Here is a 26,922-nt window from a genome sequence, read left to right as displayed (position 1 = left end):
TGGTTTGATTTCGTGGGGGTATTTTTGTGTGTAGTTGATACCATAAGTGCTACAAGTTTTGCAAATGGAACTATAGAGGCTTTAATTAGTCCTAGTCACATCAAAATTAATTCCTATCATGGCATATTTTCCTTTTCTCTGAAGAAAAACTAAGCAGTGTTAGTATCAAACTTGGAAATTTGCATGAAAAAAGACCTAAAAAGCATAGGTATTTGTTGGTTAAGGTCACAAGGTTATTAATTTCTCTCTCCCAAGTATCTGTGGGAAAGATCATTCCTGGGTTTTTCCATTTGCACTATAATTATTTAGAAGCCTAAACAGTAGAAGTGCTAAGAAGTAGCAAATTTTTCTAGTAAAAAAAAAAAAAACCACAAAAACACAAGAGAGAAAACTGGGAATATACCTTGGGTAACAACAACCCCATGCCGCGTTACAGGCTTGGGTTAGAGTGGCTGGAAAGCTGCCCAGTGGAAAAAGGCCTGGGGGTGCTGCTTGACAGCGACTGAACTGAGCCAGGTGTGCCCGGGTGGCCAAGGAGGCCAATGGCCTCCTGGCCTGGATCAGCAATAGCGTGGCCAGCAGGAGCAGAGCAGTGATTGTCCCTCTGTATTTGGCATTGGTGAGGCCACACCTCAAATCCTGTGCTCAGTTTTGGGCTCCTCACTCTGAGAAAGGCATTGAGAGGCTGGAGTGAGTCCAGAGAAGGGAACGGAGCTGGAGCACAAGTCTGATGGGAGGCTGAAGGTTCTGGGGTCTTTAATCTGGAGAAAAGAAGGCTCAGGGAGGATCTTATCACTCTCTACAACTCCCTGAAAGGAGGCTATGATAAGGTTGGGGTCATCTCTCCTCTCAGGTAACAGGGAAGGATGAGGGGAAATGGCTTCAAGTTGCACTGGAGAAGGTTTGTATTAGACATTGGGAAAAAAAACTCCTCACCAAAAGGGTGGTCAGGCATTGGAACAGGCTGCCCAAGGTAGTTGAGTCACCAGCCTGAAAGTCTTCAAGAAATGACTGGATATGTAACCTAGGGACGTGGTTTAGTGGCAACTTGGCAGTGCAAGCTGAATAATTGGACTTGATGATCTTAAAGGTTTTTTACAAGTGTAACGATTCTATGATTCCTGAAAATTCAAATGAGGTAAAATGAGGAAAGCAAGACAAGCAGAGACAAGCAAAATCATTCTCAAGGCAGTCAGTGAAGTGAACACTAGTTAAGTGCTAACAGGGAACAAGATACAGCATTTCATTGATTTGATTTGATTTGATTGGTTAAAGATAGCCATGTATACGTGTGTATACTACATTTCTGCAGGTTAATCTTGTGGATATATATTTTTAAGACATATAATTTATGGGAACATCTCTGAACTGTAAAATCAGAAGAAATATAGATACTTTATAGAGAATAATTCTCACTCCTCTGCTATTCAAGAGATAAGAGCTGAAATTCAGCTTGGAGAGAGACCCAGGGGAGTAACGTGCCTTGGAACTTCATGTACAGGAGCAAGAACAAGTCCTATTTCAATGGAAAGTCCTCTCGCAAGGTTATGTTAAAGAACGAGGTCATTCCACATTTATTCAAGTTAACAGAGCACTACAGCAGTTCCTGAAGAATATGAAGCATAAGATAAATTAATATACTAGGGAGAGGTGCTTCTGTCTGGAAGACAAATAGTGCAACTTATGCAGGGGCACCAGCAGGCAGGCTGTCAGTTTTCTACTTGGAAAAGGAGTTTTCTCTGAATTTTCCAACTTTCTTTATAAATAACAGAGGTAACTTCAAAAGAGGAATAGAAGTGCAATAGCACCAACAGATGCCTGCCTACAATGCTGTGTTTGCATACTTTGAAGACACCTACTTACCCTGTTGCTGGTACTGTGTTGATTTGTGGTTTAAGCTGGCATGAGGCACCCATTGGATTTCATGCGTAGATAATGAGGAATTCAGAGAATTGGCAGCTCGCAGGGATAAACCACAGCTCCTCTGCAAAGGGCTCTCTGCTGGCACTGCAGCTTGGCAAGCAGCACTGTTCTGGTGGAGAAGGGCGGCACAGCTAAAGCATGGGTCTCCTGCTCCCATGCCTGGCAGGATGCACATGCTTTTTGGATAACCTGCAGCAATGAAAAGGAAGTTTTGAGGCTTCACTGGCAGCTCTGGGTCAGTGCTCAAAAGTGGGCTCCTGTCCAGTCTCTTGATAGGCTTCAGAGGAAGCTGCTTACCAACTCCTCCAGCAAAAAAAAGGGCAAATTTCATGTTCATGCTAATGCAAATTTTTGGAAATATGGCAGAAGAAAAGGGGTGGGGGAAAGAGAAATTTTTCATGTCACCTTCACACAGACTGTTGATAAGGAAAGACTGATAGACTAATCATAGTTAAGAAGCCTTGCTGGTCTCTTCTGGAGGATGAGTTGATTAAAACCTTGTGTAATTATATTTCACCTTAAATTCTCTCTCTCCCTCCGGTTTTTTTTACATCATCAATGACAAATTAGAGTTAGAAATTGCTCCTTTTCATACAGGATCAAAAGAGTGGCTTGTCTTGTTTTGAACTTTCCTGCCTTAAATCTTACTAGGATTAGTGTACCTTCTACATGGGTCCTGTGAATACTGCTCCTCATAACATACCAGAATCTTATTTTAAGAAAACTAAAGGTATTCACTTGCTTCCAAATGTTGGGCTTCCATTGAATAAAGGATTGAAAAATTACTTTGTAGGCTCTTAGACTTTCCCCTTCCATTTTCGTTGTTTTTCTCTGCTTCCTTAAGAGAGCTTTAATTTGCCCTCTTTGCCTCTGTATATCGTATTTTTTACTTGCTGCCCTCTTTCTCCTTCTAAAACGATCATTGAACATGGTTGGATTAGCCCCAAAATATTGCCATTCCTTTTCATGTGGAGATTGCACACACAATCATGGAGTAATAATCTTCTAAGCTTCCTCTAAGTGAGGTGTGGATGAGAATCACTGTGGTGATTGGAATATTATTAGACTGTGCTCCTTATCAGTTGCAAAGACAAGTATAAGAGACTGGAGTGTCTAGGCTTGAACTGAGGAAAATACACTACATTTTCTACATTTTCTACATGTCTTACATTCTACATGTCTAGAAAATCATCTTCAATCTTATAAAGTTGGGCTCTTATAAAATGGAAGGACCTTTTATACAGACAGATAGTTGTTGTAATGGTTTTAAACTGGCAGAGGGCAGGTTTAGATTAGATGTTGGGAAGAAATTCTTTGCTAAGAGGTGGTGAGGCCCTGGCACAGGTTGCAGAGAGAAGTTGTTGGCTGCTCCATTCCTGGAAATGTTCAAGGCCAGGTTGGATGGGGCCCTGAGCAACCTTATCTAGTTGCAGGTGATCCTGCCCATGGCAGGGGTATTGGTACTGGATGATCCTTGTTGTCCTTTCCAAACCAAACTGTTTTGTGGTTCTGCGAATGCAGAGCTAAAAAAAAATAGATTGGGGTATAGCAGTGCTTTTGCTCAGCACTGATTTCAGCTCATATCTCACATATTTGGCTGGAAAATGAATCCAAGAGATTTATTTTGCTAATCTTAAAAACAGTATTTCAAACTGCTGCTATCATCTCTGAAAACAGGACATACATATTTATGACAGAAATAAGCACTGTCTGATTAATGGCATGCCTAATGCTAAAGGCGACTTGCCCAAGACTTTGGATGGGCTCCTCCCTCCTAAAAAGCTCCTTCTCTTCATGAACAAATAAATAAGTCCCCATCTGTGTAAACTGTATTATAAGGCAATTAATGGTGTTGTACCACTGAGGTCATTCATCAGCCTATGCGCTTCTCAAAAATTTAACATATTGATCCTTCTTTGTTCCATTTTCCTCTACATCCAATATCTTCCACAGAGTTGCTAATTATTTATTTTGGTAAAAACACAAATGCTCCAGTGATCATTGCCAACAGTTCAGCACTAATGAGCAGCTCTCTTGTAACGAACAAACACTGTGTGCATCCAATATGAGAAGCCAAATTGGTAAGGAAAAAGCTTTAAGCGATGTTGTGTTGTTGTAGATAATAGCGAGGAGTAAAATCTTATCTTTGCAATTATTAAAAAGTATCTATCATCCTGAGAACTGAAACTTAATGGACTATAAATATTATCACTACTGGTACTATTATTATTGTTATTGGGGCAGCAATCTTTTGTTCATGGTGAAATAACAAATGCAGTGGAGAAGCACTAACACTGCAGCAGGTACTTTCTGGCTGAACAGAGAATAAGGAAAGCTTTTATTTTATCTTAAACTGCAGTTCAAGATAGCCTATAGTTCCAAAACACTTTTATCTCTGTCAGATATATCAGGCGTGTCAGAGCTCTGTAGCAAATCTTTGAGGTGTGAGTAGAAAATTGTAAATTTCCAGAAAGTTAATTAATTTAGCAGAGGAAAGATTCTGATAGGAAATGGTTTATTCAGCTTCACCAGAACTTTTTTCTTCAGGGTATGCACTAGAAGTCAAGACCCCTTTCTATCAGCTGTTCTGACCACCCACATATCCTTTGACTTCAATATTTTAACAATTTATGTAATAAGGGGTTCCTGAGATAGGAATTCTTATAAGCCATTGTGGCTTGAACCCAGACTTCAGCCTCTCAGCAGGAACATAAGAAGGACTGCATTCCTTGCTTTCTTGTTTTCATAGCAATTTCAAGAATTTATCTTATTGAAATACATTAGCCAATTAATTTGAAAGGTTGTCACACAAACCACACATCTTCATTCTGAGATCTCTAGCATTCCTGTATCTGCCAGGATTTGTGCACTGGATCTGGGTGCATGAATTACAACAGCTGTCTCATCCATGGTGGGACCACTCATCTTCTCCTGTCTCCAAGGACTTCATTAGAGCTTTTAACAGTAATATTGTGTTCACAGTTGATGAACAGGCAATCTCTGACCTCATCTTCAACTGAATCATTATTTTCGTGGCTGTGATCCCCAAATGTTTAAGCCTTATCCTGCAATACACATATGTGGGTATTACTCTGAATTTTTGGCCCACTTAAACATACACTAATGGATAAATATTGTTTAACCAAGAGCTGCATTTCACTCTTTAATACTCTGCTGCATCTCGTTGTTACCCATTAATCCTTCTGTGCTCTGCAGATTCTAGTGTTTATGCCCTTGTCCAATAATTAGCATGGATGCTTAAAATATTTTAAAAGTGCAGCTATTTAATTTCTTATTGTAATGCAAGAATCCTGTATCCCTGTATACCATGTTATTTCTTCAAAGTGTTCAAAGATGGGTGAAACAGAGAGCTTCAAGGTGAGGTGAATTCTCTTCCCAAAAGAATTTCTATTTATTATTAATTCAAATATTCCCATGTTTGTGTTCTACAAGAATGTAGCTACTGAGATGCCCCTTCAGCCCAGTTCACTGATGAAGATGACATATGAGTAATTCCTCAAATCTTAGTGAAAATAGATATTGAGATATATATATATATATTTTTTTTTTTTTTTAACAAATTCATCCAATATTGAGATTCTTTCTGGGTGCATTTTTAATGTATTATACATTTCAAAAGTATTTGTCTAATTGGGTTTTCAGTTATTTATTTTGTACCATTTTTGTTTCAAAATAAGTGATAATTTCTGTTTAATTAGACTGACTTTTTCAAGACTAGGCATTTCATTAGTACATAAGGCTTACAATGTCTCAGCTTCGATCAGATTATCTTTATTTCCCTCAAATGAATGGTGAATGGCAACTCTGAATTTAGTCCCACTTTTTATAAATGTCATAATGTAAAAATCTTTTCCAGTTATGGTCTTTTCTTCAGCCTGGATGCTAGTGGGTGTGTCTTGTAGTGATGAACGATGCTGTAGCTGCTCTGCAGAGAGCTTCCTTCTTGCCTGCTGCCTCACCAGGGCCAGCAGCCAACTGTAGCCACTGGAAAGGTTGCACTGTACTCAGATAAGCTACATTTCAGCCCCTTTGTGGGCTGTAGCTGCTGTATTCAGAGCTCCCCTGCTTTCATTTATTAGCTGTGGTGTAGTGGATGTGTTCTCAGGGGCAACCCTCACCCCTGCCTGCTCACAAACGCACAGGAGCAGCAACTGCCTGTTCAGAGTGTGAGTGCACTGCTGAAGGTGTTAGTGAAAAAATCAGAAAGTTTTAAACTTGAAAAAAATACAATGATTGTAGGAAACATCTTTGCAGATTTGTGCTGATAATGCACAGCTTCTTTGTTGCAAGCAGTATTTCCAGAAATGACGCAGACAGGCCTTTTAAATGAACTGATTTCCCTCCCCACCCCATACCACCAAAGAACCATTCCCTAATCTCTGCGAAACCAGTGGCTTTACAGAGTTTAGGATAAAGGATACTTATTTATTCTGCTGATTTACTGTGTGGCAGAAGTGACTCTCAGCATGATCCAGCCCCTTCCTAAATATCATCACAGCTGCAGGACGTGCTTTACCCATGTAATCTCTGGGTCCTGGGCATTGTTCTGGTTCAGCTGGCACTGAGCCATACTCAGGCAGAGAATGAAGGCAGAGAAATCAGAATGCTCCTTGTAAACAATGAATTATAATGCTTTGGGGTGGGTGCTGACCTTGTGATTTCTGTCTGCTGTCATGAATGTCAAGGTGAGGAAATAAATTACACAGTAGTGAATGAATGTTGTAATTCAGATATAAATGAAACTTTAAAATTATTTGGGAAAGGAGAGATGGTATTACCCCATTTACATCCATTACTTGAGAGAGGTCACTGGGGAAGCCCTAACATAAAGAAGAACTCGGATCAGATTTGGGTTTGCTTTGCAAGTTCTACAATGTCAGATAACATAAACAATGTGTTTAGGCATAACAAATCATTTTTATGATGCAAGCAGCCTTTTGTCCACATTCTCTTTGAGCAACTTCTGAATTTTCTAAGAATATTTAATAGACTCTGTTAGGTTTTGTTGAATTGCTGTTTTAATAATTTAAATTGATTAGAGCTTAACATCAGCTTGTTGAAATTGTTGCTGTGGAGCAGTCAGTATGAAGAGGAATTCTTGCTCACCTTAGGCAAGGAGAAGGAATATAGGTTTTGGACCCAGCCCAAACCCATCAACTATTAATAGCTCAGATACAGACATTGGTATCTAAAACATATCTTGAAGTAAAAAAAAGCAGGCTTAAAAGTTTTTAGATGAAGTAAAGAGACAAAAACCTTTCTCAGGTCCTTTGTCATGCTTTTAGTCCATTGAGGCTTTTTAACCAAAACAGCTTCTATATTCTGTTAAGCTTCAGATTAAAATAACCCTGAAGCTAAAGCATTGTAAGGAGAAGATGCCCCTTTGTTAAAGACAGTTCCTGCTGAGGAGCAGTCTGGCTCTCTTCCTGCAGTAACTTCTGTGGGCACACAGAAATGGAAGCGTTCCCTCGGGTTTAAATGGGGTGGAAGAAAGCACAGCAGGAGGACAGCAGCATTCACCTTCCCACCCTCACCAGCCCCCCACTCTCCACGTCCTTACCCACCCCCACAGATGGAAGCTCTCTCAGGGCTTATTTAACTGAGCAGATAAGAGGGTTGGTTCACACTGATGAAGCCAAAGCCTGGCTTTTGTAGGGTTTTCATTCTCAGCCTCCTACCTTTGCTGTAATATTTTCTGTCTTTTCAGAGTTGTAGGCATTATCGAGAAGTTTCTTTTTGTCTGTGCTGGGTGGGGGACTGTAGAAACACCTGCCTGAATGCAGAAACTTCCCTTGTGCCTGAAATATCCCTGTTGCATAGGCATATTGTCCAGCCTCTCCTCTGTGTTATGCAGAGAAGGCTGCCCCTGAGAGCAGCTGTATCTGTGTGGCATTTTTATTGTTTTCTGGTTGCCTGTTGCTGTGGCCTGCAGCATCACCTCACTGTGTGGCTTTTCCCATGATTGCTCACAATCACAGAACTGTGGAACATCCTGAGCTGGGAGGGACCCATGGGGATCATGGAAGTCCAGCTCCTGGGATCCCTCTCAGGAGGATGCAATTAAGTTGAGCTGCAGGAGGTGGTGTGAGCTTGGGGCCACAGTCTGAGGTGTAATAGGAGGGAGAAGGGGATATCCTGGCAGGAAGTGTAAAGAAATGAGGTAGGAAAAAGAGAAGGAGGCAACAAAGGTCTCCTCTTTGCCTTTTGCACATCTACACAGAGCTGAGGGAGAGCACTGCCAGCGATGGTATAACATGCTGCAGCCAGTGATACCCAAGCAAAGAAAGCTGGGGAAACACTTTCTGAGCTTTTTCCTCTTTGTAGAAGAATTTCAATTCTGTTTCAGCCTGAACAAACTCAATTCTGTATTTCCCATCTCCTTGAGGAGAGTCAATTACAGGCTGTTCTGGGGAAAAAAAAAAATCACACTACACTCTTCATGGTGAGGCTGTTCCAATTTTCAGAAAACACTGTAAGCTTTCTTAGACCACAGAGAAAAGGAGAATGACATGTGCAGCCTATTTGTTAGGTATTCCGTGATAGAAAAGGGATAAAAGTTTTGGTCCCTGCTTCACATAGTGTCACTGCATTTCCAGTACCGTAAAATAGATTAAAAACAAATCTTCAGGATGAGTCAGTTATTTCTAGTCAAGATAATTGATCTTGAAATTCTGAACCCAAGAGTTTACAGGGTTAATTTTTGATTTGTCAAGAGCTGCTGAGGTTTCTTTTCATGCTGATATCTTGTGCTTGTCTTTAATTCAGTAACACTTTAAGAGATATGGGGCTGGGGCAAAGGCATGAGAATTCTTTGAGAAATGTTTTCTGAGGAACTTCCTAAGGCTCAGAACTAACAGCAATCTGTTAGTTTTGCAGTATATTTTCTTTTTGTAATACTTCTTTCTGTAATACTTTTTTTTTTTCTGTTTTCCTTCCAAAAAGATTTTCACCTTTTTTTCCCCTTTGGCTTGGATTATTTCCTCCCATAGAAATATTTAGCTGTGCTTGGTAGTGTATCAGCCTAACTTAGAAACTCTTAAGATGCATGACTTTTTCTACTGCCTTATGTAGGAAGCTTGGGAGGATTAGGGTTTCACTTCATCAAATTGCAGATTTCTACAGTATCTAGATTTGTGCTAGTTTTCTAGATCCTATTAATCATCAGGGGAGAGAAATGTCAGTATAAGTTATTTGACTCATTCTAAGTGACAGAAACTGGATCAGAGGAGCCACTGCCTGGAAGTAAATGCTTCTCTGTACTGAGTATGAATATTCCATGTCCATGTAGACCTGTATCAGGGTGTACTCCATTGCCAAATATCTGTGCTTCCAGTCAGGGAGAAGGGGAGAGGGCATAATTACCAGTTTAACAAGAACCTCAGGAGCACACGCCAGCTTTCATCAGGAAAGGCAACAGCTCCCCAGGTACAGGAACTCATCAGAAACCAGGAGAGGCTGCCTCTTGCAGAGTAAAATGCTGTTAATCACCAGTTCTCTGGGCAGCCTCTTTGCTGTGCCCAGAGGAGCCCAGGAGGCCCCTAACTCTTATCTGCCTGTGTTTGTGTGAGACAACTCTCTCTGAGTTTCTGCACATGCTCCTCTCCTCCTCAAAATGCAACACTCTGGGAAAACGTTAATACTTTTTGGGTTTTTTTCTTCTAAAGTATGTATCTAGTGCCTCTCTACTTGGTGTGTGTTGAACCAAGTGGAGGCCTGCAAGAGCTGAAGCTGCAGGTGCTTTAGGTCCTGATCTGACTTCAAAGTCCTGCTGTGCTCTCAAATGCATACTGAGGTTTGGTTGCAAAAGGTTGAGTTCCTGCTGTGTCTAAGCTGAGGACTTGCAGAGTATGTGTTTGAGGTTCTTTGGACATCTCAACAGCCTTGCAATGCACATCCTGAGTAAGATTTAAAAAGCCGTCAGGTTGGCTGGTACCATGCAAAGGCTTTAATGAGGATCCCAAATCGCAAGGGGCTGTAACAGACACTGTGACTGATGAACTTCTCCAGTTCCAATAGGATTTGTTATTCTGTTTCCAGCTGCAGACCCTGCAGCAGTCAGTGCCAGCACAGCTGTGTGTGACCTTCCCACAGGAAGTGGCAAAGGGGAACAGGGCACAATAACTTCCAGGAGCATTCAAATATTGCTTCCAGAGCTTCAGAAAGCACAGAATGTTGTGCAACCAGCCATGCAGTTTTTATATAAGTGTTTCCAGGTTGAAGTGTTGTGGCCAAAGTGCTGATTATGAAAATGATCTTAGAAAATTCCAAACTGGAAAGAAAGATGTACCACAGCCTAAGCTCATCTTTGCTTGAGAATAGGGTGAATGGTAGAGTACCCTAAAAATCTGCACTCACACAGGGAAAGAGAGAAATGGGATCTTACTGAGTGGCAAATTTAAATGTATATCAAGAGGAGCAAAAAAAAAAAAAAAAGAATGGACTAAAGCCTCCCTAGAGACACATGCTATAAATCATAGAGTCCTTTTGATAGCATCAGTTCAATAACTACAACAACAAAGAAGATTATTTTTTAATAACTTGGCCTCCAACTAGGCCAGTACCTTGTAAAATCAAGAGAACAGCTGACAGACACAAATATCTAGAGCCACTTTTTAATAATGCAAGTTTAAATTATAAATCATTTCATGGTCTTTGCCCAGAGAAATCCCATGTCACAGACCTTACGGAGACTAGCCTGTGGCTCAGCACCTATGCTGCCAACACTGCTGCTCAGATACAAGGTTTCCTTTTCTTTGTGTGTGCAATTTCCCCATTATTTATTCCTCTGTCAGTTTAATTGTTTGGAGACTTGATTCCAGATCAGATAGTCCTCATGGAAAAATACAGGGAAGTGGTGCTATTACTTCATGGAAGGAAATAATGGGAGCTTCTTAGCAGAAATTTCTCTTCTTCTTTAGGATGCCTTTAAAAGTTTGTCAGATTGCCTTTGGGCATTAACTATGTCCTTTTAAGGGAAGCAAACATGTGAAACTAATGTTAACCTGATAGGTTGTCCCAGTCAGGGCAGTCACAACCTCTGAGCTGATAATTCCTCCATCCACCCCGTGTCCCATTTCCAAAGGACAATGGGATTGTTCATGCCCTTCAGGCATTCTGGATAAGCAGGGGACTGGATAGGCAGGGTCTTTTCTCAGCCCACTGTGGATGTTCTGCACTTGTTTACTGTCCATGCCAACACACAGAGGAACCTCCAGCATCCTCTCTTCTTTCAGAGGAACTCACATTTATCCCTTTTCCTTTGGGTTCCTCCTTAAAATGCAGTCTGAGGTTCTCAGTGTGGAGAAGGAAGACATGCAGAGGCAGTCCTTCCTGCAAGCCTGCTGCATGATTTGAGGAAAGCAACGATGGGAGAGCATTTCCTTGCCCACCATTGCTGGAAAGACAGCAGCATCTGTCAGCTGTGATGTGCTTGAACAAGGACATATGAGTCTTCCTTGGCACATGACTACCAGATGAAGACTTGACAGTAAAAACAGCTGACAACAGGACAAGGCAGATAATAAATGAGCAATTTTACACATCCCAAGCATTAACAAATCTTGAGGATATCATAAAATGTGAGTGATACCTTAAAAATAATACTTTGAGGGTTTTTGTTTGGTTGGTTGGTTTGGTTTGTTTCTCTTTGCTCTTCATTTCTGTGTTGTTAGTTTGCATGATAATTGTGTTTTAAACTTGTTCTCAAAAATGTGTAGGCTGAAAATTTGTTTTAAAGAGAAAAGAAGATAGTTGACATGTTCATCCATTCTGATAATGCTGGCACTGAGTTTTTATGCTTGGAGGAATAAAAACAAAACCAACCAAAAGAAACAGAAATATTAGGATTCCATAAGACCACCAAGTTTCCAAGCTTGTCAGTCTTCCCTGAGTTCCCTCAGTTTATGTTTCTGGAACCTTTTGCTGTCTTAGTGAAAGTTTTGCCCAGCAGTAAAAGAAGAATGACATTTTTTTTTTAGTTATCAAGTGTTTGAAATAGCATGTCACTAACAAAATCTTTCTTACTACTCTCAGCCAGTCCCTTTTTCCTTGCTCTACTTAATGAGCTTGAGACTTACATAAGTATGTAGTCAGTTCCCTTTCATAAGATGGGCATGCTATGATGAGTAGAAGCACATTTTCTGCAATGACAACATTTGATCCAGATTTCACTGTACTTCTGAGATGAAATTGTCTATTTTCTGTCCTTAGTTGAGGAGTGCAGTAGTTTGATTTCCTAAGTGTTGGTTTATCCAGCAGTATTTGGACCCTCTTTGTGCATGTCTGTGTGAAAATGAGAGTATTGTCTTATGCAACTAAAGGGTTTAAAGAAATTTAAAAACATGAAACATATTGAATATACATAATGCATGGGTTTTTTCTCCTGAGGGTGTCTTCAGCATTTCTGTTTCTGTAAAATATAATCCCCCCAGAAAACCCAAAAAAAAAAAAATGAAACGCCACTTTGGAAATTTAGAGCTGTTGCCTGACTTGTATAGGGGAAAAAAAAATATGTAGTGAGGTGCTGTATTCCCTCAGGCAGCACATGTTTCTGAGATGTTTCTAGTGGGTAATAGTTTGTTAGTGGGATGATGTATGTTCCCTTGTGGAGGCAAGAGTGTACTGTCATTTCTGCAGTTTGTCCAGAGAATTTTGCCAACCATACTATTTTTCTGAACAGAGCATAACTACCCATTCCAGTCTGACAGGGCAGGATGTGCTGATACAAATCACAGTGTGCTTCCTGAGCTCCGATGAATCTCATAAAAGGAGAGGATAGTCTGCTGTAATTAAATTGTGGAGCAGTCCCTATAGAAAAACATACTCCCCTTAAGGTATAATATGCTTTTAATAAAAAGGATAGATCTCAATGCATCCCATTCCCTCTCAGCTGCCTGGCAGTGTTTAGGTATTCAGGATGTTAAATCAAACCCTTGTGATAGCAAAATTGGAAGTCTGAGATGTTGTATTTCTTTTTGATGAGGAACTAATTGTACCATATCACTGACATGCTGAAAAAAATGTTGCTGAAAAATCAAGTTCCAACATCAGTAAGCACTTTATGAAGTCACACACTTTCAACTGGGAGGACCTGTTTGTGATCAGCCTGTTACATTAGGTAGTAATTTTCAAAATTACAGCCAGAAATCTATTGAGATAACAATCAGAATTATGTTGGTCTTTTCAGGTCTGATTCCTTTACTTATTACTTTTTAATTTTAATATGCAATCTACAGAATCATTGAAGACAACTGATATAAAATAGTTCTTATAAAGCAACCTGGCTAATTAAAAGCTGTAAAAACCTTACAAACAGCCTACCCAATATCTATCACCATCAGAGGCCTTAATTTCATGAAAAAGAAGCCCTCCAGTGAAATTCCAGTGGTGGCTGGCTAAGTGGACTCTTTAATTTACTTGACTCCTTTGAGAGTTTTAATAATGAATGCCACTCCAGCACCTGGAAATGTTCATTTGTGCATGTGTGGCTGCACACACACACACAGACTTGAAAAATCTCCACACAAGGAATGACCTGGCCTTTGCCACCTGGAAACAACACATGGAATTATGCACTTGAACATGGCCCTTCTTTCTTGTATAAAGACCAAAACTAAAGTCATGTGTGCAGCTGGAAAGGAACTTTCCATTTGATTCTTTGGTAGGTTGTTTTTTGGTTTTATTCTTTCCCAGCAGGGCAGAGTAAAAGGCTGATTCACTCTTATCTGACTTGTCTGAATTGTAAACTGCATCAGGATGCTTCACTCTGGCTTCCTACGAGGTCATGTTTAAGTAACAGCACTGACTCATCTTCAGGTGGCTGCCCAAATTGCCAATTCATTATGAAATCACAAACCTGAGGGCAGGATAGGGGCTGCCTATTTTCAGTTTTGTGGTCGCTTTCTCTGCTTTTCTCATGGATTATACTTTCTGAGCATTACCAGTTGGAATAGGAATGTGGACAGTTAAGAAGGAAGAACAACCCTGTAGATCTCTCTATATGTTCCTGTATCATTGCTACAGTGGCTGAGCAATTCCTATTCTCTACCACAGTTAATTTCACAAAACTTTATTGTGGAACATCCTTGTTACCTGCATTTCTCTGGCTGGAGCTGAGAACCAGCCAGTGTCTATGTGCAGATGGACAGGTTTATGTTAGAGCTGCCTTTTATGCAGAAATGTCATGTTTTGAGCTCTTCTATGGGAAATTCAGCCTGAAGAGACTGATTTTTCACCAATCTAGCTCTCCTAGGAGTGCCACAAAGGCAGCACTTGGGTAGGTGGGCTGAGACAGGAGCATGAACTTTGTTCTCCTGTGATAGGGGACATAGGATGCACCAGAGTGAAAGATTGAGGATTCTAGGCAAAGATATTGAGAAAACAGTGACATTACAACCTGGTGAGGACTGGTCTCTCTCAGACGTCTGAGGGTGTGCTCTGTGCCCAGGGGACTGCTCCAGAATTTCTCAAATTGAGCATCATTGAGTGCAATGTAGGAACTTGTTCAATTGCAGTGGTCCGAAGCAGGGATAGCTCTGCTTAAACCTATTTTAAATGAGGTTAAAAATAGGCTGACCAAAATCACAGCTGAATTGGGGGTGTGTTATGATGGACTGCTTTTAGCTTAGATTCCTCTCAGGGTTTCTTGAGGCAAGGGTTGAAGAAGTGTGTGTGCTTTTACTTCATCACTGCTGGGGTTTTTTTGGGTTTTTTTGGGGTTTTTTGGTGGTTTTTTTTTTTTTTTTTTTTTTTTTTTTTTTTTTTTTTTGTGGTTTTAAACAGGAATCCACTTAGCCTTAAAGACAGAGCCGTAGTGCCAATCAGTGAAGGTCAAATATACCTCAAACAGCAAAAGGACAAACCAAATTAGATACTGAGCCAAATCAAGAGCAATTCATTCTGAGCAGTTGTTTGTGAATATTCATCCTGGCTTTGCCCTTTCTGTCCCTGTTTTTCCAGCTGACCGTAAGGACTGTGCTCCAGTACTTCAGAGCCAGAGGGCCACTGAGCAGTGCACTATTTTTGCACTGTTATGCAAGGGACATTGTTCCATCAGGATTTGTGATCTTAAGAACCATTATTTTTTACGGGGAGAAAAGGTTGAGAGACGAGCTGTTGATGATTGATAAGCATAATTGTTTTGGGGGGTTATTATTTACTTTACACCAAGACCAGAACCACAGAATATGTCTGTTACCAAGATGCTGTCTCCCAGCAGGCAGAAAAAGCTGTATTTCAATAAAGAAATATTGAGCTCAGTCTCATCCTGCTTCTCAAAATACACTCATAGGCTAGCCACAATATTCTGTGTATTTGATTAGTTGTTTTCCATCTGCTTAATTTATTATGGATTTTATTTTCTTTAATTGTGTGGGGACCTAACTTTGCAGACATGCTGATATGAATTCATAAACCTTGAGGATTAAATCCCTACTGATGCTGAATCTCTGAAGTTGCAGCAGCTTTGTTCTTCTCCTGTATTGTTGTGCAGTGATCCCCTGTGCTGCTAAACCACTTCCAAAACTCATTGCAGCCATGTCTGTGTTTTAATTGTAGGTGAAATGATCCTTGCCTGCAGTTTGGTAAACACTTTGACATGCTTTTGATTTAAAGGTGTTATAAAAATATAAGACTGTTTTGTGGCTTTAGATTCCCAAACATCTCCTATAAGTATTTGAATATTGATAAACTCATGGCTTGAAAATGCTGCGATTGCAACTTCAGAAATTTCTTGTGTTCCAGTTTGTTTAAGCAAAGCTTGTTTAACATTAAATATTTAGCAAATTTTTTTCTTCAGATCAGCATACTCATTAATAACTTAAAATATAAACTCTATCATACATTAAAGATGCAAATCAGGCATTTTATTCAAACTGGACCCTCAGTCTCCTACACATAGTTATGATAAATAGCACCTTCTGCAGTGAGTCACAGCTTCTGTCAGAAATTACCCCCTGAGCAAGAAGCAAGGCAGAATAAGGCAGCAGTCTGGCTGTATCTATGGCCAGTGCTGACTGCCTGTCACAACACACCTTTAAACTTTTGGCCTCTCTTTCCCAGTTACCAGGCTCTGGGAATTTCCTATATTTAACTCACTTCAGAGTGTCTTTACATGGGGAAAGTAATATAATTTTTTTATTATTATTTTATTGTGGGGTTCTTTTGTCAGCTTGATCTGTGACATGTTCACCAAATTATTGCTACAAAAAGACCTGTCCATTCTGGGAATGCTGGAAGCTGAGGACCAGCCAGGCTGTTTCAAGCTATAGTTTTGTGAGAGGAGGAGATGTGGAATATGTGGGTGTCTGGGGGAAGAGAATTTCATGGTGCTGGCAGAGTGCCTATGGGTACATGTAAGACAAACTGACTTTATTAGTCACTGGCACAATGAGAGACTCTTGGGCATTCAGGGAAGATACCAACCTCACATGGAAATTGGAAAGGTCAGGGTGAAATAAAATCAAAAACAGACAACATAGTTTTTCCTCTGAGTGAAGCATTTGTAATAGGTTTTTGAAAAGGGTTCCCAAAGGATTGTGAAGGATTGGTAAAGACTACAGGAACTATTCAACCCTTGAGTGACTTAGATATTGATGAAAATAGGGATACACTGAATGGTGTTGACTTTGAAATAAGCTACTATTCTGTATAAACAAATTATATCCTGGAAATAGTAAGTAATTCCATCCAAGCTTATTAAAAAAATTGATTGATCTTTTTAGGGAAAAAGGCATTTCAAAGAGACATTTAGTACAACCTGCCAATTCAACTTGTTTTGGCAAGGAGGAAAACTGAGGCAATGCTTTATTCCAGCTGTAAAATGAGCAAGCTCCTGGCTGAGAGCATTTGTTGTTTGTTTTACTAAGCCCTATCAAAGTGCTGAGTTTTCTAATCACATCACTTCAGGATTTAACAATTATGCTGCTCCTCTGCCTTCAGCACAGCCTCTCTGCTTCTATGCACTGCCAACAGGCCAATGGTGAACACTCAAAGTTTCTTACATTACGTGGCTTAAAACAGGAAAAAAAAGTAGTTTCACACTGACACCTTTTTTGTTAACATGAAACAATTATTCTTAAGGATTTTTAGCAAGAATTACCTTAAAAGACTAGAATTACTTGAATATGTGGTTATTTCATTCTGAAAATGATGTGGCTTTAATATCTGTTTTGGTTGAAGCCCTGCTGTTTCACAGAATCCTTACTTGCAGAAAATAATTTCATCAGCTTTAGGCAATGCTGCATCATATTACTATTATACATTGTGTTTAAGTTTGCATGGCCCAGGCTGTAAGACTAGAAGACAGAGGAAGACTCATACAAGGAAGGAAAATATTAGAAGGACATGGGTTGTATTTGATTCTACACAGGATTTTAATTCAGATGTATTTTCTGGTAATTGGCAGTCTTAGTTTGACTCTGGCATGATACTCTAAATTCTGAAAACTCTACAGTCTGCAACGTGGTGACTTGATTTATATCTGAGCTCCTTGTTTTAAGCTATATGGGTCTCATCTGGTTATCTTCTTTGTCCTGGGTTTCATTTCATACCAGTGTTATTTATTAAAACAGAAATGATTTGAACATTGCCCTTCAGCTTTCAGAGCATTTGGCTAAATGGCTATCACACTACAGGTAGCCTTTTCTTTCAAGCTATTTGTATTGCATCTGAGTATAGAAATGGTTTAGTGCACTACAGCTGTGTGAAAACTGTTGTTTTCCTTAATTCTTTATTTTCCTTTCATCCTAACTGATTGCCACCTCTGTCAGAATTTATCAGCACTGCTCTGTGCACTGGACTGTGTGACCTAAATTTTATGACCTTGCGTCCAAATCTAATTCTCTGGTACAAACTCATATTTCTTTGTTGATCTTTTAAAGACATTTTCCTCATTAGCATGGCAGGAAAGCATGTGGAAGCCAAGTGAAACAATATGCAATTTTGCATTGCACTCAAATTCCTTGCTGCAGTGCACTCAACTAACCTTCTATTAAAATTGTATTTTTTCCCCCCATATCCTTGCTTTCTCTTTTGCCAACAAATAATCTGTCAGTGCTAAGGAGTTATTTAGTTCATCTTTGATTATTCCTGTTGCCTACCAGTCTTCAATTTGTCCATTTTTCTATGGCTACTCAAGTAATCACAGTGCCATCAAAGCCTTTCCAGGACTTGAAAATCCCAGCAACTGTGTTTCTACTGCAAGGGTATCCTTATTTAAAATTACAATATAAGCAAGAAATTATATACAATAACAAAATAAATCTAACTCTCTGTTGTGCAGAAATGTGATAAGTGATTGTAAGTGGCAGCTTTTTTTTTTTTGTCCCACAAGAATTCTTCAAGAATTTAAATTATTTTAATAAATATGAAAATAAGGACCTCTCCCAGGCATTTATATATCCATTCTTAGGCAAAAAAAAAAAAAAAAAGTGCTTATATATAGCTGTCAATGCAATTTTATTTGGCCATGTCACATCCTGATAGACACACAAATGTTTATAGGTCACTTGCAAAGCTGTGTAACAAATATCCCTCCAGAAATAGCCAGGAACATCAGCTGAACAACTTAAGATAAAATGCAAGATGTTCTTTAACGTTACAATATCTCCTACACCACATCCAGTCATGAAAAATAGGGTTTGTACTTCAATTTATGTAGAAAAATCACACCAGTAAAATTTGGAAATAAACCAAAAAATATTGAAGGGCATCTAAAGGATTTTACTGTGGTGCATGGTGTAAACTCAGGCTGATAGGATTTCATTTTTACTTCTTGGCGAATTTACTGGTGGTATTTAAATCTGATGTCAGTGTCACACCACCTTCAAAACCACTGAATTAGGAAAAAAAAATGTTGCTTCCCAACCTTGTGTCCATCTCTAAGGTATTGTCTGGCTCTGGAAAATAGCATGTAAGTGTTATGATCCAAGTTTTTTTCATGCTCAATATGGCACAATTTACAGGAACAAAACACAGGTGAAGTTTATGCCCTCATTAATATATGGAGACTACTTTACTTGTTCTGTGGTACATAGAGTATATGTTGAGTAACTGTAAAAATTCATAGTATTGGAGCTATTTGAGGGAGATGAACACACTGATGGTGAAAATACTCGATGTTTAGACATCTCCATGCTTCTGTTACAAAGAATTGGCAGATCCTGAGGCTCTCTACAAGGTAATAGGGTAATTTTCTAGACAGTACAAGTCAGACAGTTAGGAAAGCCTAAATCACAGCCCCCTTTTTCCCCTTTTATTTGCTACCATCACAATATGTGCAGCTTTACAAGCTTCAGATAAACTTTTTACTGTTCACAGTTTATTCAGCAGATGATAATGCACTTGATTATATGTAAACTCTTGTTAAATTCATTGACTCTTGCTGAGTTAAGGAGGGTTGACTTGTGTGCATGCTGAACTGGGTACCTTTGTTTTGTGTTTTAGTCATTTTTACTAAGTTTCGTATCCCAAGGTTTCCTGCTGTCACTAAGAAGTGACAAAAGCTCCTGCCTTGTTCTTTGTCAAAAGTGGCCTGTGAGGCCCCATCATCTCTCTCTCATCTAGAAATGACCCTCCAGTATCTTGCCAACAACAGCATCCCAGGCAAGCTGCATAACCCTGCAGTGGTCAAAAGCAGGTAGTGATTTCGCTGACACACGCTGAGATATGAATTCCAAGATCCACAGCATTGTTTCAGTCTCAAGAATGCAAATACCTCTGTTTTGAAATAATTGCCTACAGAAGCCTTCAAAGCATAAATAATAACGAGACAATGCACAGTGTTTGCTATGGCAACATGAGTTCAAAAGCCAGCAGTGCAGTAATGATGCCTCTGAAAAGAAAAATGTGGAATTGCTCCGGAAGGCAAGTGTCTCAGTACTGCTTAGAAGTTGATCCAGACCTCCTCTGGGTCCCACAGCTGCACCTTAAACAAGGTTATTTGTATGTGAGCGGCTTCTTGCCTAATTCAAAATGTTTGAAATATTGTTAAAGACTATAAATGAACTTTGTTTGTTTTTTTCCTAGCGTGAGAGCCAAAAGTCTGCACTGCATGCTTTGGAACACAGCAGGAAGGGCAGATTTTAGGATGCAGTGGGTACTGTGATATAGTGTTGGAGGACTACACATAGTGAGGAGAACCAAAGCAGCACAGTCTTATCCACAATAAAATGTAGGTAACTGTCCATGGAGTAAAATATATGAAACAACTCAGTTTTGTTTTGGTGGAAACTGGTTGGTTGACTTCAAAAACCTAGAATTTAATTGGTTTGTGCTCAGTTTGGACAAGCAGGGTACCAGATCTTAGGGCTGAACTCTGAAGCTGATCACAAAGAAGACAAACCCTTGGTTGTGCTTTCTTTTCTGTTCAGTTGTGGAAAGAAAGCATTTAGATGCTTCTGTATAAAATTCAGTCCAAGTGCTGCATTCCCAAGAGGAACCATTTGCAAATGTTTTTATAAGCTGGCTAGAAATCAAAGGCCAAAAGCACATCAGATGCTTCTGATGTATCTTTCATAACTTCTAGGGCCACGATGTCTTGAGTGACAATAAAAATTATTTCAAACACAGCTAACATCAGACCGGGACTTTGTGCTGCAAAAGAGAGAGTTGAGCAAGTCAGATTGTTCTGATAGCTGAATGATCACAACCTCACTCGTGTTGACTAGCGTGGCATTTCAGCAAGATTTGAAAAATTATTGTCAGAACCCATCTGCTTCCACAGATAGTGTGGTTCTCGTGTTGACTGCAATTAAAGAAGCAGGGCTGTCCTCTCCTATTAGATGCTTTACATACTCTCAGCTCAGTCACTGAAAAGGGCCTAAATATGCACCAGGTGAACGGTGCTTGCATCATTTCTCCAAAGCATCCACACAGCAAGAACTGCTAGAAAATAAACAAAGCAGCTCCTGCTGGCTCTTTAGCAATGTAAATTAATAACAGATGTTCTAACAGTGTTATGACATGTTATGTGGATAGTTAAAGCAACAATCAGCCATTAGTGCTGTCAAAACAGATCTGAAGGAATGGATAAAACCCCATGACTTTTTTGAAGGTGATATGACAGGAGCTGAAAGTGTCATCTAGATCCTAGAGCCCATCATCACAGTTCTTTGTGACAAAGGAATGCCCAAAGTTCTGGGAACATTATGGAATGATATTTATGTCACTGAAAGTCACCAGCCCTGGACTGGCAGCTCATTGGTAACAGCAGTGAATTCTTGAGTGGCTAAGCACCTAGATATTGTGAGCTTTAATTGTTTTGTTTCTCTGGAGACACACGGAGGGTGATGGTGGGAAGTAAAAGATGTTCATTTCTTCCAGGGAGCTGTGTGTTCAATTCCAGATGCAAGATCTGTTCCCATGAGGAAGCCCAGAAAATTAAGATTTATTGTGTATTCTGTAATTCTGGGTCTGTGATATGGCAGAGACAGAGAGACACACAGGTAGGGGGTAACAGCACTTCTGATAAACCTTTAGAAGGCAAATCTTTGCAATTTACCCCCCACCTGTGAAGTCCTCAAGTGCAAGGATTTGAAAATGTGTGCTTGAGAAGATATTAGTGGGTGTTCTGTTCTAAATCAGAAGGGTATTAAATATGCTGGTGTATGAGATTACCAGCTGAAAATTGAAGACAGTAAAATGTGATTCCCCCATGTGGTTGAAGCTGTGCAAAACTAGGTATTCATTACTGTCAGCACTAGCAGAGGAATACCTTACAATACCCAGCAATTTCGAATGGTTAGTGAAAGAATCTGCCCAGCTGCGTGTGATATTATCAGCGTTCAGAAATCTGCCCCTCTGGGGAGGATGTCAATCAACTCATTATCATTAAAAAAAGAAGTGGAGAGAAAAGTTTGAAGTGTGGATTCTGCCACTCTGAATTTACCATGTTTTTGACATTGGCTTTGTTCATTAAAAGCAATTAATCTGTTTTTGCTAGAGCCAATTTAATTTTGAAACTATTGCAAACATCTGGTTTTCTATAGAGGCACATAGTTTATTGCAATATGTGTAATATTTTGGGGATGCTTTTTTCCGATTTGTGTTACCTAATTACCTTAAATAAACTCCAAAATTCACAACATTGTAAGGAGACAGTGGCTGTTTTTAAAATCGGCTATCTGAAGCACAATTAAGAGGTGTGACTTTTGCTCAAAAATATCATGGAGAGGAGTAGGCTCACCATTACCAAAAGGAAGAAATCAGAATATGTGGTATACCCAAGAATATGTGTATGTTTCATGAAAGCTTTATTTGATAAACTTTCAAGAGGAGCTATAAAACTCCAAGATTAGGATACTTCTAAATGTGATAGCTGAGATCAAAGGGAAAATCATGATGTTATATATACAAAAGCACTTCTGTCTCTGGAATGCATTACTCAGTCATGGAAAGCAACCCACTTTAGATTCCATGATTACTTGAAAAACACTTTGTGGCTTACACGGAGCAGACTTAGCACTTGAGATATTCTGTCATTTATATATTGTAGGAAACAAGCTTTGAATTGCAACAAAATCTTGCACATATTACATAGGAAATCAGCTGGGAGGCTTAACAGCAGAGATTGCATTAAGATGTCAAAGGCAGCCCTGCTCAAGGATCTTGTAAGGGTTTTAGCTTAAACTTCACAAAATAGAGTTCTGAGACACAGAAGATAATGTGTGTTCTGCTGGGTTAATGACCCTGGTCAGGGACAGGAGGCATTACAAAGTCTTTAATTTACATCCTCACAGCACTCGTTACAACAGCAGATAATAAAAAGTGCAGAGAGAGTTACCATTTGTATCTTTCTCCACATGAAGAAATACTTAGAGAATTAAAAGTTATAGGAAAGACTGGAAAAGAAATATATTTATTTTCCCCAGGGGCAATTGTAATAGTGTGTGTTTAGTGATTTAAACATGCTAAATAGACATTTATTAGGACATGGTGATGTTACTTTTGAAGACCATGTCTGTATAATTACCTGTGCAAGAGGAGAGAGTGGGAGAAAAAAACACCTCATTCTGTATAGTCAATGTTTAGGCAAAGCTATGCAGTGGTGGAGAAAGGAGTAGTGTCCTAGGGGGAGCAGTCTGTCATCTATTCTTACCTTTTATATAGTGCTTTACAAGCTTAAATCACTAAATACTGAACAATCTGTATTAATAAAAGTGGTTTTAACTCCCCATGGGCCTTCTGGATACATGTGTTAATACATGTTATTGTTGTTGTGTTTTATTTTGTTTGCTGGTTTGGTGGGCTTTTTTTTTTTTTTCCTTGCAATATTGCAATCTCATAACCTTGTATGATTATCTTGATCCATTTTACCAGAAGTATTTTTTCACTCATATCTGATTAGTCATTCATAGAAACATGTTGACTGGTTCTTGTGAATGGAAAGTTCAGTTTGTCACTCTTTTCTTCCTTTGTGTTTTCTGGGTTCTACCAACAAACTTCTCTTATGGTTTCACATTTCATAGGTAGCTTGTGATGGATTTGGAGCTGCTTGGTAAGAAGGATGTGGTAGATTTGAAGCAAGATCTGGAGCTGTTCAGAAATATTAGTTCAGTGAGCAAAGTAGTACCTTTTCTTCTTGATAAGAAAGTGTAACCTCAGCCTCTCTTCATAGGAGGCACTGTAATGGTCCATGACTCTGAAATATGGAACTGGCACATCCATTTTCAGTCTGGTGATTTCTTCTCTTGTCCTCAGCACTGAGAGGCTTTCTCAGTGGAGCACAGAAATCAGTCTGCCTTTTTACTGCATACCCTATCTCTTACTACTTTTTAATTTATAAAATTATGAGCATTCACTAGTATTTTTAAGACCAAAGTCTGCATTCATAATTCCTTGTTTGCATTATGTGTCAATTTTAAACCCAGAGTGGCAAAATGTAGGCTGCTGCTCCCTTCATTTCTCTTCCTGGCAGATGTACTAAGAGGTGCCCATAATCATGCTATGTGTGGCAATTCTTTATTTCTTTTCATTCTTTCCTTAACCTTGATTATTGTTGTCTCTTTCACCATTTGCTGGATCTAGTTTTCTTTCTCCTTGTCTTATTTTTTTTCCTGTCCTTTTCCAGCTTCTCATCCTAAAATTGTGTATGGAAATTCCTTTTCTCCCCTGTGTGCTCTCCTTCAGCACTACCTTGCTAGCACTATTTCACATTCCTGTCCAGAAATGTGCCTTGTCTATCTTAGTTCAGAGGCAAACAGTGAATCATGCCAGAATCTCTGCCTATAAATCTTTGGTGTATTTGAGTATCAGTGACCTGTCCAGACTTGGCAAATTCTATTCCATGAAGTCATTTAAGGAAGAGTTCACCGAGGAGCAGGAGTTTTCTGGTTGTGTATGCTACTGTGCTCCAGAAGATTGTGTTTCTGTGCTGAATCACAGATTTAAGAGCAGTGAACTCTTTTTAGTCTTGGTCAGGGGGTCAAGAAATCTAAGGCAAGTGTCTATGTATTTTTTTTTTCTTCACATGTACTTTATCTGAATTAGCAGTTCTGTACAGCAGGTAGTATCATTCCTGAGACTCTGCATCTAAGCAGTGCATCTGTGGATAGCTATGACTTATTTTCTACAGAGGGATGTTTTTATATTGTTTAAATGTCTTGTGTATTTCTAAATAGTGTGGGGTTTTTTCCCATTTTCAAATCCCTTGGAAACTGTAAAGTAAACTACTTGACACAAAACACACCATTCCAGTGAAAAAGTTTTACTTTAGATTAAAAAACAACCTTGTGTTTTAGTGGCCGGGGGGAAAAAAAAATCCTGGAGAGGGAGTTCTCCCCATTAGGGAGTGAGTGTTGGGGCTTTATAGCTATTTTCTCATATTGCAATCTGAAGCCAGCTATCATGCCTCAAGCTATGATTATATGCCTTAGTTTTAGCCTGAGAAATGGCATGATCCTTCAGTTTTGAACTATTTCCCCTGTTTGCAGTGCTGAGGTTGCATAGGCTGCTGAGTTTTCAAAGGGTTTTGTATTTACATGGCTAACCAGAGACAAAAAAGGATTCTTTGGCAGGTATCTCACTAAAAACACGAGTGTTGCTGCCAACTGCACCAGTACTGAAACCCCAGCCCTGTGGATAGTGGAAGTTTGTGTAATCAGTGTGTTGCAAGTCTGAAAGCTGCTGGGGTTTGCATGTTACACAGAGAACTTTTCAAAGTCACTGAGCACTGAACTAGCTCAGGTCCCTCAGCTGCTGAGAGCTCTTTTCCATTCACTTGAAGCCGTGCTCAGTCAATACAGAGCGCCTTTGAAAGCATCATCCATTCCAAATTTACCACCCATTTCACAGCTCCAGAATATCTCCTTTCCCCTTTTTTTTTTTGTTTTTAGTACATTGTGGTGTGTCTTTATCTTCTTTGTTACCTTATTTAATAAAGATGTTCAGAGTTAGCACCTCATCTGATGATGACTGGAGTTAGTTTCTCCACACCTGAGGAGTTTCTGGCCTGATTTTTTTTTTTTAACTTCCCTATCTGCTTTGCATTTGCTGGCTTGGAGATTCTTTTTTTTTTTTTTGAGGTGTTTTCTTTGGTTTTCTGTGGAGAACATTCAGTATTGATATATCATTGCTACTCTGTTTTATGTTTGTCTCTGACTTGCTGGGTTTTACTGAACAGCTATCTCTAAAGACATAAGCTCTTTTAAGGTTAGTGCACAAACCTCAGGTGTCTCAGAATTTAAAATTCAACAAATTATTTCCATATAATTTTTTTTGCATGCATAAAGATATAAAACCTTTTGTGGCAGATTGAGGATAACGAGATCTCATATAAGTGTCTGCATATAATATGGCAGCAAATTACTTTGATTTATTGCAGTCTAATTGTACAGAAAGCCAATGAATTGATATGTCATACACCCAAAGTAATACAATTTAACTACAACAATTATGCAGCTAAGTAGAATTAGAACTTGATTGCTAGTCTATAATAACCTCTCATAACAGAAAAATCTCTTATTTATCCTTTTTTAAGCAATAATGAAATTTAAGATGGTTTTTTCACACTTTAGGGAGGGAAAGCACAAGAGGAAAAAATGAAAGGAAGATGGAGATTTGAACTCAAGAAATCTATTTTTAACCAGACTGTTTATTTTCTCTGATAACATGGACAGATAAAACCAAAACAAACAAAACCACAAAACCACTCCCCAAAACCAACCATAATCCCTCAAAACCCCCCCAAAAAATCCAAACAAAAAAATACAAACAAAAAAATCCCTCCAAACAAAATCCAAAAATTAAAAATTGGGGTTTTTTTCCCAACAGTCTGGTTGAAGCACAAGATGCAACCAAATCCAAAAACCTCGTCTGTAATCTGAATGGATAATTCACCTCACGTGTCATTTTAATGCAAGGCTGTGCTTAATAGGTACTGACAGTTCCCCTAACTCAGGCTGAAGAATCAAGTGTGTGGTGGTGTGAAAGACATATTGTGCAAAGCCTGGTGCCATTTTGCTTAAAACTACTTGTTACTGTTGTACTTTGCACCAGAGGAAAAAAGGCTGGGAAATACCAGGGACAGATTTTTCCAAGGTATATTGTCAAGTTTCAGCAGCAACCAAGCTTGCTCTTTATTGGCAAGTCTGTGTTTCATGTACTGAGTTTGAAAGGAAGTGAACCTTGTCAAGAGCAGCAAGGCTAAAGCAGGGGCCTGATGGACATGAGGACCTTTACTTCACTGTAACATCAAATTCTCTGTGACATCTGTGACTACACCTCTGAAGCTGATTTCTGATTTGTGGTGTGCTGCTGTGCTGAGGCAAAACAGGTTGCAATTATTCACAGCTACTCCACGAAATACTCATTTAACAGTTTTTGAAAGGTGTAGGGTCCCTGCCGATGTGTCACATACATCCTACAGGATCAATTTTTAGGCTGGTTCTGTGATTTACGCAGTCCTTCTGCAGACCTTGATGCTGCAGGATCAAGGGGAGAAGGGGCTGGGGGTGATGCAGTGGAATGCAGTGTCCTTGATTA

This window comes from Anomalospiza imberbis, chromosome 2 (assembly GCF_031753505.1).
Source record: "Anomalospiza imberbis isolate Cuckoo-Finch-1a 21T00152 chromosome 2, ASM3175350v1, whole genome shotgun sequence".
NCBI lineage: Eukaryota > Metazoa > Chordata > Aves > Passeriformes > Viduidae > Anomalospiza > Anomalospiza imberbis.
This window is presented reverse-complemented; position numbering follows the sequence as displayed.